The following is a 16,693-nucleotide window of genomic DNA, read 5'->3' as shown; positions in this document are numbered from 1 at the left end:
TGGGATGATGTACAATTCATTCATTCATCTTCTGTACCGCCTGATCCTCACTAGGGTCGCGGGGGGTGCTGGAGCCTATCCCAGCTGTCTCCGGGCAGTAGGCGGGGGACACCCTGAATCGGTTGCCAGCCAATCGCAGGGCACACAGAGACGAACAACCATCCGCACTCACACTCACACCTAGGGACAATTTAGAGTGTTCAATCAGCCTGCCATGCATGTTTTTGGAATGTGGGAGGAAACCGGAGCACCCGGAGAAAACCCACGCAGGCCCGGGGAGAACATGCAAACTCCACACAGGGAGGCCGGAGCTGGAATCGAACCCGGTACCTCTGCACTGTGAAGCCGACGTGCTAACCACTGGACTACCGGGCCGCCCTGATGTACAATTATGTAGGAATACTCCCCAGCATCCATGTTGGTTAAGTATTTGTGAATAAAGTCAGGAACCAAGAAAGAATGTTTATTTACACCAATAATGCTTTGACAGACAAACATTTTATACTGTAGATCAAATATGTTGTCCTTATACTGTACAGGTAGAAAAACAGCAGATAAACAATGCTTTTAATTATGATGGGTATATATTATTTGTCATCAAAAGTGTTTCAATTATCCTTTGAAGGTGAAGTGATAAAAGAAATGACAATGGTCAAATTCAGGCTTCAGTAAATGTTACTTCTCACACCAGTTGAGGAGCCGTAATATAGTTTGGTCCAAACACCAAGCAATACATAGATTGCTGTAATTTATAAAGTGTATGCAGAAAATTGGTGAAGATTGCACGGCTGTCTGTCCTATGTGTTGTGTTATTTTGACTTCAAAATGGCGCCGTGAGAGTGGCTGCCTTTCCAGCAGCCGTGAGAGTGGCTGCCTTTCCAGCAGCTCCTATATTTTGTATATTTTATATCCTTCCTTTCATAAATTTGCTGCTGTGAATTGGGAATTTCTCCATTGCGAGTCTAATAAAGGTTTTCTTATCTTAAAGAGTAGCGGTGAGGGCCTCTCTGAGGTGTAAATACAAGTTCACAGCCTGAAATGGATCTTTTGGTGGCATTAGATCGGACTGGGCCATTAAAAAAGCATACAATGCAAATACATCTGGATCACAAGGCATGGTCAAACGAAACACACACTGGCTTTTGCACAGTTGCACGTGTTCATTGTCAACCGGGGAGAGTAAGTCCCTTGTACCATAAAGTTCAGGTAACGTATACATCATGTTGGGCCGTCCACTGGGGACATTCATGTTCTTTGAGGGCCTGATGAGATGGCTGTTCCAAACTAGGGCCGTGTCATCCAACTCATCCTGTTGAAAATAATATACAGCCAGATTAAATAAGAGTTGCACAGTTATATCGGCTTTTATGAGCAAGAACTTTTAGCGTGAAGCTGCTTTTTTGTCTCACTCCTCCCCTCTCATGTGTACCACATCTCCCCAACTTTTCCTTCACCTTCACCACACACCATTATCTTCTTGGGTGTTCCTGTCCACTTTCCCATCAACTCACTCTCACATACAAAAATACACATTTAATTAATGAGTCTATCAGAATGTATGAACTCACCTGAATAAGTCCCGTGCAACAAAATTGTAGGATGTTTTTTTTCCAGAAATCCACCATCAAAGAAGCCATTGTCTCTGAGGTCTGTGAAGAGGGATAATCAGAACACCATGCACTGGCTGCGAAGAAACCGCCACCAATATTCAATTCTTTGATTGGCAGTGCTGGCTCCATCCAAGTAACTAAGTGTTGTGTCCGAGGACCGGCAACCCAAGGCCAAGGACTTGACTCCAAGGCCAACGCCAAGGACTTGGAAAATGTTCCGAGGTAAGGCCAAGGCCAAGGATTTGAGGAATTTTACGAGGCCAAGGCCAAGGACCAAGGACTTGCCTCCGAGGCCAAGGCCAAGGACCAAGGAATTGCCTCCGAGGCCAAGGCCAAGGACCAAGGACTGATTTTGAAGCCGAGGCCTAGCCGAGGACAAGGTCAAGGACTGATGTTGGAGCCACGGCCTAGCCGAGGACAAGGTCAAGGACTGATGTTGGAGCCACGGCCTAGCCAAGGACATGTACAAAACAATGCTATCATACCTATTGTGTTAGGCCAGATCCGCTACTCATGCACGCTCGCCGGAAAAAAATGTACTTAAAAAAATCGCTGGTGTATTCGATTGAACGAAAGCGTAATACTAAGAGGAGTCAAGCGAAAAGTTTGCTTTAAAAAAATACGCAGATAAGCATGTTATGCATGGCGATCAAACAAATTAATTTTCATAATGATCACATAAATAAAGCAAAAGCTGCGATAAAAGTAATAAATTGGGCGAAATAGCCATATTGATAAACACGGTGATCGAAGAAATTATATTTTTGTAAAGTGAAGCAAGAGTTGCGATAAAATAGCCAAACATGATGTATCACTTCTCGGCGAAAATCAAGGCCAAGGACCAAGGACTTGACTCCGAAGCCAAGGCCAAGGACCAAGGACCAAGGACCGACTTTCCATCCTTGAGCCGGTCCTCGAGGCCAAGGACCGGCTCGAGGACCAAAACACTGCAAAATATAAGGCTTTAATTAGAAAACACATTTGCTGGAAAGGAGACATATAATTGCTACCACTGTTAATGCTTTGCTAATAAAGGCTAATGAAATCAAATTAACCCAAACAAAGCTCTGCCTACAGCAGTATTCCTGTTTATTTGCATGGGGCCGACAGCAGAATGTGCCAGTATCAACTATGCTAACATGCAAGTTTATGAAAAAAAAAAGCACATTGTTTTTTTTTAATTTCTTTTACAGAACTGTACTCGAAAACTGTGATTATCTAGCGACCAGTCCAGGTTATACGAAGACTCGCATCCAGTCAGCTGGAATAGTCTCTACCTCAGCCCTCAACAAATAACTACAGGCACGATTAAAAAAAAAAAAACAATTAAATATGGATGGTTGAACTGCAAAGCATAACAACTTTTAATTATTGTAAGGTTTACAATAAAGCATGAAAAATGTCTGTTCTACAGACTTGAAAAAGTGTGTGTGTGTTTTAATAAGATTTGGAATAGGATTGCACGGAATACGAGTTCTAATTTGGTACCTCTCTCATAGATAGTGTTGTATCTATCTGTCTAGCACGCCACTGATATCAATCAACACATTTCTATCTCTTTCCTTAATCACCCTAACCTGATGTACTGTACATCCATTCCATCTGTACTGCTCAGTCTGGCCAAGTTGGAATGATCATTCACACTTTCTATATTGCCCAACCTGGTGTATATGTCATCAAATGCCTCTTTTTGACATTTGCCATGTCCCCCTTTCCCCCATGTCCTTGTTGTCATGTCTCCTCTCATGATTCCTTTAAGTGTCCCACTTCTTAGCGAACTGCTTTCCTTCGATATGCCAAAACATATTCCAAGTATTCTCCGGCCTGTCTTTTGGATCACTTTGGCTGTTGGGGTCAAGTCTTCTAGACCAGGAGTGTCAAAATCATGTTTGTCGCAGGCCACATTATAAGTAACATGTACCGGTACTTAAAATGTGGCATTATAAGTACCGGTACATGTTGGTACATAATGGAGGACTGGCTGACTCCAAAGTAGTCTACTTGGGACTACTTTGGCTGACTCCAATGTAAAGGGAATTGCTGTAATCGGCCGGGATGTGACAAAGGCATGAATTACTGTCTCAAAGTGTTCATGAGAGAGCCCGTGACAAACACGATCAACTGGTTAACACATCAGCCTCGCAGTGTAGAGGTGCAGGGTTTAATTCAAGGCCCTGGCCTTCCTGTGTAGGGTTTGCATGTTGCCCCCATGCCTGTGCAGGTTTTCTTCGGGTTTCCTTCCACATTCCAAAACGCATGCATGGCAGGTTAATGGAACACTCTAAATTGTCCCTAGGTAGGATTGTGAGCGCAATTGGTTGTTTGTCCAAGTGTGCCCTCCGATTGGCTGGCAACCAGTTCAAACTATACCCCGCCTACTGCCCGAAGACAGCTGAGATAGGCTCCAGCACGCCCGTGACTCATAGTCGGTAGGCTATGATCATGGATATTCTATTCCAGCGAAATTTACATAACCTTGTTCTTTTGAACAGAAAAGGCTCGATCCCCTCTGAGCCTCAGTTTAGTTCTTGGTACTTCTAATAATGTCTGGTCCGCAGACCTGAGGCCCCGTGCAGGTGTGTAGGGGCGGATGAGCTCAGAGAGGTAAGGTGGCACGAGGTCATGAAGAGATTTGAAAACAACTCTAAAATGTATGGGGAGCCAGTGAAGGAATGCCAGAGTAGGAGTTATGTGCTCCCTCTTACAAGTACCAGTCAGGAGGTGGGCAGCGGCATTCTGGACCAGCTGAAGGCGCTTAATGGAGGACTGGCTGACTCCAAAGTAAAGGGAATTGCAGTAATCGAGCCGGGATGTGACAAAGGCATGAATTACTGTCTCAAAGTGTTCATGAGAGAGGAGAGGTTTTACTTTGGCCAGCTGTCTAAGGTGAAAGAAGATGGATTTAACAATGGCACCAATTTGCCGGTCAAGTGTGAAATCACTGTCCAGGTTAAGGCCCAAGTTTGAGACTGTTGACTTAAGATAACAGGGGGCCCAGGTCTACAGGATGGGATGTACAAGGGCCACTGGGACTAAACGGTATCACCTCTGTCTTCTTTTCAGTGAAATTCAAGAAATATTGTGCCATCCAGGTTTCTTTGTTGCCGATTTGTTTTACTGTTTATTGTATATGTTAAATTGTTCCATGTACAGCACTTTGTATGCAGCGATGGCTGTTCGAAAGTGCTCTATAAATACAATTGAATTGAATTGAATACTCAAAGCATGGCCGATTTTACACATGACCTTGTTTGTTTTAAATAAATAAATTAAGAGAAACATCTTGATTGTTCTTCATTCACCCAAAGTTTGCTCTATCTTAACGTCCTATTTATGCCTCAGAGTCACTGAGGCTTCTTGTAGCAGTGATTTGTCCAAAAAAAAAAAAAATGGACACTTCATTCAATGGACATAAAATCAGCATTCCTGTGGGGCATGGAACTATCCACATTTTTGTCAAATTTCCTCCAGAAGCTAACAGTACAGGAACACTTTGGAAATTAAAAAAGTGTATGGTTTAGCAGATGCATCTCTGTATTAGTAGAACAGAGTGAAGGATTTAATGATCGATGCTACCATGTGAGAGAAAAAGCATGTTATTTTGCCTCATTCAAATCTTAATATCTGAACATTTAAATATGCAAACTAAAGTGCAATCACATTCGTAAACAAATGGCTTCTGGTTTTTGAAATGTAAAAAAAAAACAATATTGTGATAAAACAACAAAATTGCAACAACTGCATTAACCATCAAAGTGAAGTCTAACTGCAACTGTAGTCTTGAAACAAATCTGAATAAGGAAAACCACTGCAATAAAATAATGCAAACTGGTTAAACTAGAGAGTAGCTGAGATCTGTCATGACAGAATATTCAAACATCCTCTGCCTCGCTGTGTTCAGTGTCACTGTCCTCACTCCCATCCTCTGGCTCCGCTGGTTCCTCCCATAACACGTCATCCTCACTGCCGTCCAGGGCATTTGAGATACAATTTTTTTTATTTTTCTTATTGTTACCGCTATTTTTATTTTTATTCTACGTGAGAGGGGTTCGCTTTGGCCTCGGGAGTCAAGTTCAGCATTCGCTTCAATGATATCTGGCGCCATCTAGCATCGTGAATGAGTACAATTACTAGACCCCGAATATAAGACGACCAACACCTTTCCAGTCTTATTTCAATGCAAGAAACACTGTCTTATATTCGGGCCAATATGGTATTTGCCCCGGAACGCTTAAAACGTCCGCCCCACTGGTCACCCAATCATGCCTACTGCATTGGGAACGCACCGACGGATGTCAGGGAGGTGTGAGTGGACTTATTTATTGAATACAACACCACACCCCTTGGCTCGGTTGCTGCGGAGAGGGTTTTTTCAAAAGCTGATGATTTCCTCTGGCCAATGAGGCCCAACTTGGCCAGTACAAGTTTTGACAAGGTGGTCTTCCTCAAGGGGAACATATCCCTATTGGGGTACCTCGCTTCCAAGGGGCAGTTTGAGGAGGAGAAGCAGCAGGGGGCCGAAAACAGCTAATGAGCTTTAAATAATGTTGATGTATTATAAAACCTCTGCCGTTTGCCTCTCTCCCACGACGTCATGCCCAGACACTTTTTTTAAACCAAATACGGGAGGTAGTTTCATATCAGATTTGAACAGGAGGATGCGTTCATTACATCACTCTACACATCGAGGGTGCCCAACCTCTTGATTGAAAATCTACTTTTCAAGCAGCCAACCTCCTGCAATCGACCCGCTACTGCAGGGGTGCCCAATACGTCGATCGTGAAACATTTGGGTGTCCGTGTGCGTGTTATTAACTTGATATTTTATTATGTTAGTGCACACGGCACTCTTAGCATCCTATCAGTTTCACTTTCACAAAAAGTATTTTAAAAAATAAAATAAAAAAGCACGTGACCTTTAACCTACGGTGGGCATAGGGAGGCTGTCCGCACATTTGGAGGGTGTTAATTGCAGAAACATCACTATGGTTGCTCAAGTGTATTGTGTTAAAATGCTTTGGACTCCAGATTCACGTTCTTTGACAGTGCCGTCAGTGAATTGTCAAACAAACAAAATTTGAATGACCATAAACAAGAAAATATAGCTGAAATTTCAGATGTTAGAGCCATAAGGAAAATTTGGTTAAATTATATATTTAGCTATTTGAATAATTTGAATTGTATAGATGCAAGCATTTTGGTTTATAATTGATATTTTATTGCTATTTTACGTCGAACAAATTTGCTGGGAATATTAAAGTATCTGAGCTCCATTAGTTGTCCTGTCGATAGCCTGTTCAGAGGCCAGGTTTATGTAAGCTTCATGAGGAAGACAGTAGGGCATGGAGCAACATCTTTTTTGACCGTGTTAACGTATTTCGTGTTAATATCGTATTTCGTATGTTGTTTAAGTGTATTGTAGAAGTTCTGTTTTTTTCATTTTTTATAAAGCTTTAATTTGTGTTCAAGAAAATAAAATGAATCATTTTCTTTGTATCCTCGTGTTTTTGTTGTCGTTGTGAAAAGGAAAGGCCCGTCGAGGAAAAGCACGAGTCAGAAACCTTCATGCCCTGCTCACGTAGCGACGAAAGGACACTAAGTTGCTGCTACAGCAGACTACTGATCGTTAACACCTTCCTGCTATGCAGGTCATGCGACACCATAGGTAAAAGTGACCTACCTAGATATTATTTTTTTATTATTATATTTTCTTAATAAATACTTTTTTGTGAAGGTGAAACTGATAGGATGCTTCAATTGTAGTGTACGCAAACACAAAAACATATAATATTAATAATGCACACAGACGCACAAATCTTTTTTTCCCCCCCATTTCAGCCTACACTCCTCGCAGTCGTTTTGGGAGCAGTCCACGGAGTACCGGTTGACCGTGATCGATTTTTTTGGGGACACTCCATGGACAGGGATGGTTTTGCGTGATGCAAAACCAGCCCAGGGAGTGCCATTTGAAGTGCATTGCAGTAAAAAAATAAATAAATACAAATGTGAGCACAGCAAGGAAATTGAGAACATTAGTAACTAGATAGAGAAGCAATTGCATTTCCTTATCAGCCTGTGGGGAGAGAGCACTTGACTGGCAAAAGGCGAGTGCATTTTTTTGTTGTCCTTGCCGCTGTTGCAATTATATGACATCAAAAACTACACATGCGCCTGCGTTTTGACTTCGGTGCAACAGCAACCTGTCACATGGATCAATATTGTAGCCCAGTCTGAACAGGGCCAGATCCCATTTGGACACTTGCTAAACACAGTGTGGAGAGTCATCCCTAAAAATCGGATATGAAGAGGAATCTGTTTGGAATCATCTCCTCTCTGCCGGCAGTAAAAGAGCAGCCATATTTATTCTCGTGGTAAGGTAAATTAATGATTCTGTGAACACCATGTATGTAATTAACATGGTCCGTATCCCTTCGTCTGTCTGAAGTTATGTCATGATGGGGCCTGGTTGTGTGTGCTTTGCCAAATTTTAAATGTAACTGTAGCTAATACAGAACTTGCACTTATGTGTGAGGAGAGGAGGAAAAAATCACCCCACCTATCCTCTTTTCTAGTCGTTGAAGTCCTTCAGAATTCAAATATTTTCTTTTGACAGACTCACCATTCAATATTCATCCGGAGAATCTTCAATGTTTAATGCATGCTGAATATCACATCAGTATTCTGGGTGTAGAGAAGGATGCAATCATGCCTCTCTCCACTTGGATGAGAATTGACACATTCTGTGTCTCACTTCCATGTCTCCGCTCACTCTCACTTGCGTCAGCAACTTCTGTCTGCTGGTGAGATTACAACAGAGGAACACATTGCGACTTTTTTTCACCCACGCATACTTTATGCATAACCACATGACAGAACATCCCTTCACTTCCATACCATGACATTGTCTTACTGTTGAATAGAGGCATTAATGTGTGCATGCATTTCGAAATGTTTATTTGAGTCGAGGCTACAAACTGCAGGGTCGAAAGTAGGCAGGTAGTATCAAATAACTTTGACAAAATTACAGAAAGCATTGACACACAGATATGCTCCTCACCACATTGCAGAATAACACAAGAGCTATATGACTATTTACTCTAATGACAACAATGGTCTCCCAAAAACATTGTAAGCTTTGTAAATATATGTCGGATGCACCAGTTGTATTTGATGCCATAAGATGGTGCAGGTGGACTAAACCTCAGTATATAACAGGGTAAGCATTCCTGCAGATAGCATATGCTAGGGCTTTGTAGAGAAGATCTCGATATCCTAAGACACATTTCTCAAAGCCAGAAGATAGAATTGGCCCTCCAATCGAGGACAGACACAAGAACAAATTAAGCAATGAGAAAAATGTGACAACATAAGAGACCATGACTTGTCCAAGAGAAGCTTTAGGAGAGCATGCCACTGAATAAAACAAATAATACAGGGTGTATAAGTTTTACATCCTTTCTACTCTTTATCCATTTTTCCTTATTTTCTTCCACTCACTTCATTGTAAACTCTCTGTTGCTATGGAGACTGCTATTGCTATCACAAAGGAAGAAAATATACCTGAGGGGAGGACGAGAACACAGCAGTACAAGCAAATACATGTGCATGCGCACACATGCACACACAGGAAAGGGGATGGATGCTGACATATGAGAGTTTGTGTTTGTCATGTAGATAGGTTATACAAGCAGACAGTGGTTTTTTTTTTTGGTCATTGGCTTAATTGCTCAAATATTTTGGCTTATTTTTTTCTCTGGCATAAAACTGTAGATGTAAATTGTGATTTTCTTGTTTTGGCATTGGGGAACAACTCGATGAGAGTGGAGACGTTGCCACACTCCAACATGTACTTATGGTGCTATACAATGCCCTATACTTTGACAAAATCTGCAGTATGTTTCCTAATTTTCAATTACAACCCCCCCCCCCGCCCCCCCCCCAAAAAAAATAGTGAGGATCACTGTAAAACAACAAAAAAGTACCGGTAACTCAAAATTTCAAGGCAACAAACTTCGATAATATTTCAATTTCAATTCAATAAAATAGTTTACGTTTTGCTCTTGTGAAAATTGTCATTTCCGCCTTTTAAAACCAATAAGAGTTTACAGATCTGACTGTTCCTTGTATTTTCCTGCAATTTAAAGCGAGCAAAGGGAGCAAACAACTTGAGTATGTCCTTTTAACGGAGAATGTTATCCACCCTCATAAATGCTGTGATTTCATGGGTGACAAACTCTTAACAAATTAAATTGCAATTAGCCCATAATATGAAAGTCACGTTAAATGAAGGCATTTAGACACAAGCACAATATGTTCCATAGTAAATTGTCCAAGTACTGGTTGAGCTTTGATTGTTCTGTTTTAGGCAAATTATATGACGGATTAATCCATCCCACTTATTCTGTGCAAGGTATTAGGAAGTTGGAGGCTCTCCAAGATGGCAGAAGTGAAGTATAGTCCACCCTGAATTCGGTTGAACGATTTTGAAAAATTATCTAATTGCAAATCCCCCACCCCCACTCACCTCCCGTCAATACTGTGATTGCAATTTGGTATGGAATTATTTTTTCAAGGTTCTCTTCCCATGTATTTTTTACAAGAAAAACAAATGTATCTGCATTCCAGGAAACAATACCAGAGTTAATACACATAAATGGTTTAACTAGCTCAACACTTTGTCTTTTAAGCATTCATAATGACAATTTAACAAATATGCATGGTAGGCTAAAGATAGAAATTGACCCTAGGTGTGATTGTGAGTGCGGATGATTGTTCGTCAAAGTGTGCCCCGCAATTGGCTGGCAACCAGTTCGGGGTGTACCCCGCCTACTGCCCCAAGACAACTGGGATAAGCTCCAGCATGCGCGCAATCCTCGTGAGGACAACCAGTTCAGATAATGGATGGATGGATGGATGGAATAGTATAGTTGTAGTATTCCACATATACAATGCATAGTGAATATAGGTCAGCTTTCAGGGGCTATAAAGTTAATGGGAAGGGACTCACCTTCCGTGCACATGTGCCAATCATCCGTCTGCACGTTTGTACGACATAGGTTTTATAGTTGATGGTGCCACCATAATAGTACACTAACTAGTTAATTTTTTTATATTCTTATGACTGTTACAAAACAAGATGTCTCACGTTGACTTGTCTTCAGCAGTTAGCCCTCTACGAATTCCCTGTTCACTCCGTCAAGATTGCACCAAAGGGTGAGTCACTTCAATTGAGTTTTATTGATCCCATATTTAATATGAACATTTTTGTCATGTCCCGTGGTTGCCAGCAGAGGGCGGGCTTTCTGCCCGCCGTTTACACACCTGTCACCAATTAGGGAGAAATTGCGCAGCCTTTATTTGGACGCTCTGGCAGTCTACTCACTGCCGGAGAATTCCACGCCGTGCCAAAATTTCTCTCGCCCAATTCCTACTTGCATTTATTCATTGCCTCTTAGCCTTGTGCTGTATTTACACGTCGTTGTTTCCTCTTGCGAGTGAAACTTATATTCATTATTCTAATCTGACCCTCCTTGCCATCTTTTTCCGCAAGCGTTTTCTGTTGTCCTTTTATTTTATCCCTGGTCCCTATTTTGACCAGCGCTTTTTCTTATTCTCCCTGTCGGGTTATTTTGTGTTCGTTATTAAAGACTCCTTTGTTATCTGACAAGATCTCCTTTTGTGTCTGCTATTTCGGGGATCCACTTCCTTATTTTGTTGTGCACGGAGCGATCATTCTATCGCCTCGGGCACAACGTGACAATTTTAATCGTTACCATTGTTCATCTGCAGTTTCAAGATAATGATACAGTTCATTAATAGGTTGATTAACATTCATGTGCCATCCCATCTCATCGACTGTTTTGTTATCTCTTGGTATCCCCAAGACATACGGTTGAAAACCCGGGCAGCCTCAATAATGAACCACATTATCACGTTCAACCATTTCGAATGCATCGGCAGAGGACCGAGGGTAGTTTGCAGATAGTTATTTTCCAGCACAATTGACAACATTGATTCCATTTACCAACAAAACTCAGGTCTGAGACCATTCTAAATTGCTTACTTGAAGTAGGATTAAGACAGGATTTTCTCATTTGGATGTTGGTGTAATGTGATTCACTCATGGTTTTTTTCCCTCCTGTATGCAAGCCATTAAGCAGCCAGGACTGAGGATGCAGTCACAAAGAATCATTTGCAAGTGCTTCATCTACCATGAACTATTCTCCGCAGCTTCGGTCTTCTCGTGAGTAAAAAAAGTCATTACAGCAAACTCCACTCACAAAAGGGAGTTATTTTTAAAGAAGCAGCCCACAGCCTAAGATGAAAATGGTGGAAATAAAAGCCATTTGGAGAAACTTTGACAATGAGGATAGCGGAAACAGCAAGCTCTGTCCTCTGTGGTAAATGGCTCTGAGATGCCACCTAGTGATACAGATTGAATCTTTTCACTAGGAAAGAATCTTGCTTTTCCTGACTCAGCGTACATGCATAATTGGGGGGAAGGGTACCATGGCATCAACAGATAATGAAAAGGAGAGAGAAGGAGAGACGAAGGACCCGAATAGAATAAACCTACACAGCGTGCATGTTGCATGTCGGGCCAAACACATACTTCTACACTGAGACCACATGTCACATAGCAGAACATGATTAGAAATTGTCATCAACATTAGTTTTTGTTGAGCAAAGTAAACCGCAAGACACCCAATCGGAATTGTTTTGCATGGAGCGACCTTAACCAACACAACACAGATTAACATTAATATTAGCCACTAATTTAACGACACTCACAGTAAAGCTCATTTATAAGAAGATTGATATGTATGGGGATCGCTCTCATCTCATCTCATCGAAAGTTTTAGCTTTAATCACTTGTCACTCTTTGTGTTTGGTAACACACAAAATACATACAAGTTCATTACCATAGGAAATATTGTCCTGTGTCTCGATGTTATAATCACTACTTGAAATGTTCTCCTGAAACTATTTTGCTGACATTCACTTATAAAACTAAGTTGCATCAGTTATTGGTGAAGTTTCTCACTCGAGATACACAAGTCAGCAGAAATTTAACGTATAAACTTAAAATTCCTTTGAATCGTGCACAACATGTTAAGGTTATTTTCAGTGGAGTGTTTCTGGGGGTTTCTGGGGAAGTGGTGGCATGCCTTTTTTGCATGTGAACATTCTTTAATTGCATTGGATTGGATACAACTTTATTGTCAAATGTGCTGTATATGTGACATACAGCACAGATGAAATGTCTTCCCTCTCAAGGCAACATAAAACAAGAGGAGCTGCTGCGGGTGTCCGCGCCGTCAGCCAAAAGTTAAAAAGTGACAAAATAATACAAAACAACACATGAGACACAGACAATTGTTCAATCTTAACCACTTTCCTGCATACATTTTGTTGTCTGAAGCAGTTATAGATGAAAGAGGAGCAAATCAAAGTGTCCTTTTCACATGAATGATTAATGTTCTCTGTGTGTAGCAATGCTGATTTGTAAGTGTGAACTCATCCGACATTTTACGGCAGCCTCTGGACTTCCGCCAGGTCAAAGTCTATCGACGTTGAGTTTGAGACCCCTGTCTTATCAAGTACATCAAACCAAACCTATTGATCAGGAAAATGTTCAGAGGGTAACAGAAGGTACTGTAGTTTGTTTATGTATTTTTTCATGAAATTATGCCCCGCCAAGAATAAAACAAATTAGTTTAACGGCAAATACTTTTGCACCTACTGCGGATGAATCACCATCAAACCCAGTACCAAAATCTGCAGGTCTTTGAACTTTGCATTTTAGTCAATATGCCAAATGTCACTGTTATCTTACTTACCTAAAATAACAGTGACATTTGTTCTAAGACTTAGAGGAACCATAAAATGTTTGTAATGCAGCAAAATTATTCCTGCGCTTCTATTGTCTTGACTGCAGTTTATAATTTCGGAATAGAATGACACTAATAATTTTTATCCCTTTTTCATGTGCAGTATACGGAAGCATAAAGTCAAGTAGAACTCTTCCTTCCTTCAATTTGGCCCATCCAATGTCTTTCATTTCGACAATGCCTCCACACTTCCTCATCATCCCACTCCTCACTTCATCTTCCCTCTCACTTAAGATGGGAACCTAAAAACTGCTGTTTCAAACACGCACGCACGCGCACACACACACACACACACACACACACACACACACACACACACACACACACACACACACACACACACACACACACACACATTTTGTGACAGAACAAAAGCTCCTGTCGTTAACACCTACCCGCACTGTTGGCCAATGAGGTTCTGGTGTAGGTGTTGCGGTTGTAGTAGTTGTCACCCTGGAGATCAGTGACGGTTGGAGCCTATACAGGTATCTCCAGGTGACGGCCTTTGGTTAGTCAGATTCATCCCTACCTCCGAATGACTCCACCCACTGGAGCTGAGTGAGGGTTTACGGGTACCAGGCTCTTGTGAACACGTTGAATATAACTTAGCGAGTATCCTATTAGTTGGAGTCCTTGTAGATTCTTCCTGTTGAAGTCATGTAGGTGTCCTGTGGAAAAAGAAGAACACAAACAGTATTTTAAGGGCATTTTATTTTGGAGTGAAGTGCACATTCCATAATGGATCGATCACATAACACAAAGTTGGGCAACTTATATAAATGCTGGAGGGGGCCACAATTTCTCACCAGTGCTATTGGGGAAGCCACATCAGGCCACACACTTCTTAAACCTAAACTTCTGAACCAGATGTATGACAAAAAATGCAATTTTAAATATGGGTAAAATATGTGCACAGGTGCAAAACATGTGCTCTTAATATATTTCGCTATTGGGAAGACATTTTTCAATGCGTGTATACAATATCCATTTTATGAATAAAATAACGGGCAGCCCGGTAGTCCAGTGTGGAGTTTGCATGTTCTCCCCGGGCCTGCGTGGGTTTTCTCCGGGTGCTCCGGTTTCTTCCCACATTCCAACAACATGCGTGGCAGGCTGATTGAACACTCTAAATTGTCCCTAGGTGTGAGTGTGAGCGTGGATGGTTGTTCGTCTCTGTGTGCCCTGTGATTGGCTGGCAACCGATTCAGGGTGTCCCCCGCCTACTGCCCGGAGACAGCTGGGATAGGCTCCAGCACCCCCCGCGACCCTCGTGAGGATCAAGCGGTTCGGAAGATGAATGAATGAATAAAATAACAATGGGTTTGAAACAGATGACAAAATAACTGCATACTGTATTTTTTTTTCTAGTGCAAAGAGCTCGGTCGCATAGAAATTATCATCCAAGGACAGGACAAAACTGTTGAACAGAAAAACAATTTTAAGTTCAAGAACTCATTTTTTTCACAAAAATAAACTCTGAGAACATTTTAATATTATTGAGATGCTAAATTGTTCTCGCATATCATTCCAGTTCCGCAAAAAGAAAAAAAAAAGTCATATCCACATAGTGTCAGACCCAGTGCAAGTTAGACGTGCCTTATTTCATGTTCGCCGCCTGAGAATTTGCAATTTTGCGGCCCTTTTTTTTTCATACTTCATTTTTTTCCAGGAAACCTACCCCCCCCCTCCACCCTTATTTACACAGATTTTGCATCGAGGACGTATATTGAATATTTTTACAGATGTTTTTTACAATTATTGTATTTAAAATATTTTAGGTTATTTTTAACTATATAGAGTATATATACTGCTTGGCTCTCGACGAAGGCGGACGCTTTTTTGCACAGCTCCTGCCCTCTCCCCCACCCTCTCTTGCTCGCCACTTAGTCTTTGTTTGTTTTGTTTGTTTGTTTGTTTATTGAACATAAACATATACAGTAATAATTTGACAGAAAATAAGGTAGATAAAAAAGTAAAAAGAAAGAAATCAGTTTTCATTCCACACAGTTATTATGTTCAAGGGAGTAGGATGAAGTAAAAAACTTATCTAATCCTACCCCGTTATGTGTTTATATCTACTAAACATCTACATTTTTATATCAATCAGAAAAGAAAAAAGGAAGAAGAAGTCTCCATTAAGGCTCATACTTTACCCTTAACCGTGATATTTTTACAACTTTTGGTTTTTATCGGGATTATATGCATCCACACCCTGGCACTCTTGTGTCAATTTTCTCTTGTATTCATAATAATAATAATAATACATCACATTTGTCCACCTGGTCCACCATCCGACGTCTCATGAGGGGAAAGCAGTGCACCACTAACACTGTGTACAGTGGGGATGTGGTGCTGCTGAATTCGACATGGGATGTTTTGAACCGGTGGGCAGAGTACTTCGAAGGCCTCCTCAACTCCACCAACACGCCTTCCTTGGAGGAAGCAGAGTCTGAGGACCCCGAGGTAGGCTCTCCTATCTCTGTGGTTGAAGTCACGATGTGTCAAGTCAAGTCAAGTCAACTGTATTTATAGAGCACTTTCAAACAGCTATCGCTGCATACAAAGTGCTGTACATGGACCAATTTAACCTGCACAATAAACAGTAAGACAAATCGGTAATGAAGGCGGTAGAAAGCACCAAACAGTAAAAGAACAAATCTAAGTAATGCTGAGTCGAATGCCAAAGAATACAAGTGAGTTTTGAGGAGGGCTTTGAAGATGGGCAGCGAGGACGCTTGCCGAATGTTCAGTGGGAGGTCATTCCAGAGAGAGGGACCAGCAACAGAAAAGGCTCGATCCCCTCTGAGCCTCAGTTTAGTTCTTGGTACTTCTAACAAAGTCATGTCCACAGACCTGGTGTGTAGGGGCGGATGAGCTCAGAGAGGTTAGGTGGCGCGAGATTATTCACAGATTAAAAAAACAAAGAGGAGGATCTTGAAAATAACTCTAAAATGAATGGGGAGCCAGTGAAGGGATGCCAGAGTAGGAGTTATGTGCTATGTCAAGAGGCGAGCAGCGGCATTCTGGACCAGCTGAAGGCGCTTAATAGAGGACTGGCTGACTCCAAAGTAAAGGGCATTGCAGTAATCGAGCCGGGATGTGACAAAGGCATGAATTACTGTCTCAAAGTGTTTATGTGAGATGAGAGGTTTTATTTTGGCCAGCTGTCTAAGGTGAAAGAAGCTGTATTTA

The 16,693-nt window shown here is 41.5% G+C and overlaps 1 protein-coding gene across 2 annotated transcripts in view; it reads right to left on the bottom strand.

The window, feature by feature from the left end:
- Positions 1–16,693, bottom strand: part of lrrc7 (leucine rich repeat containing 7) — a 211,540-nt gene that overhangs the window by 148,240 nt on the left and 46,607 nt on the right. Inside the window, exon 2 of one of the 2 annotated variants that reach the window (XM_052073300.1) lies at positions 13,903–14,169. The gene's annotated coding sequence lies outside the window, so the exon portion shown is untranslated. Of the gene's footprint in view, positions 1–13,896; positions 14,170–16,693 lie in introns of both variants that reach the window. The other variant, XM_052073298.1, reaches the window with a different exon arrangement.

The sequence above is a fragment of the Hippocampus zosterae genome, chromosome 8 (genome assembly GCF_025434085.1).
Source record: "Hippocampus zosterae strain Florida chromosome 8, ASM2543408v3, whole genome shotgun sequence".
Taxonomy (NCBI): Eukaryota; Metazoa; Chordata; class Actinopteri; order Syngnathiformes; family Syngnathidae; genus Hippocampus; species Hippocampus zosterae.
Note: the sequence above shows the minus strand (reverse complement) of the source record. Positions and strands in the feature narration are given on the sequence as shown.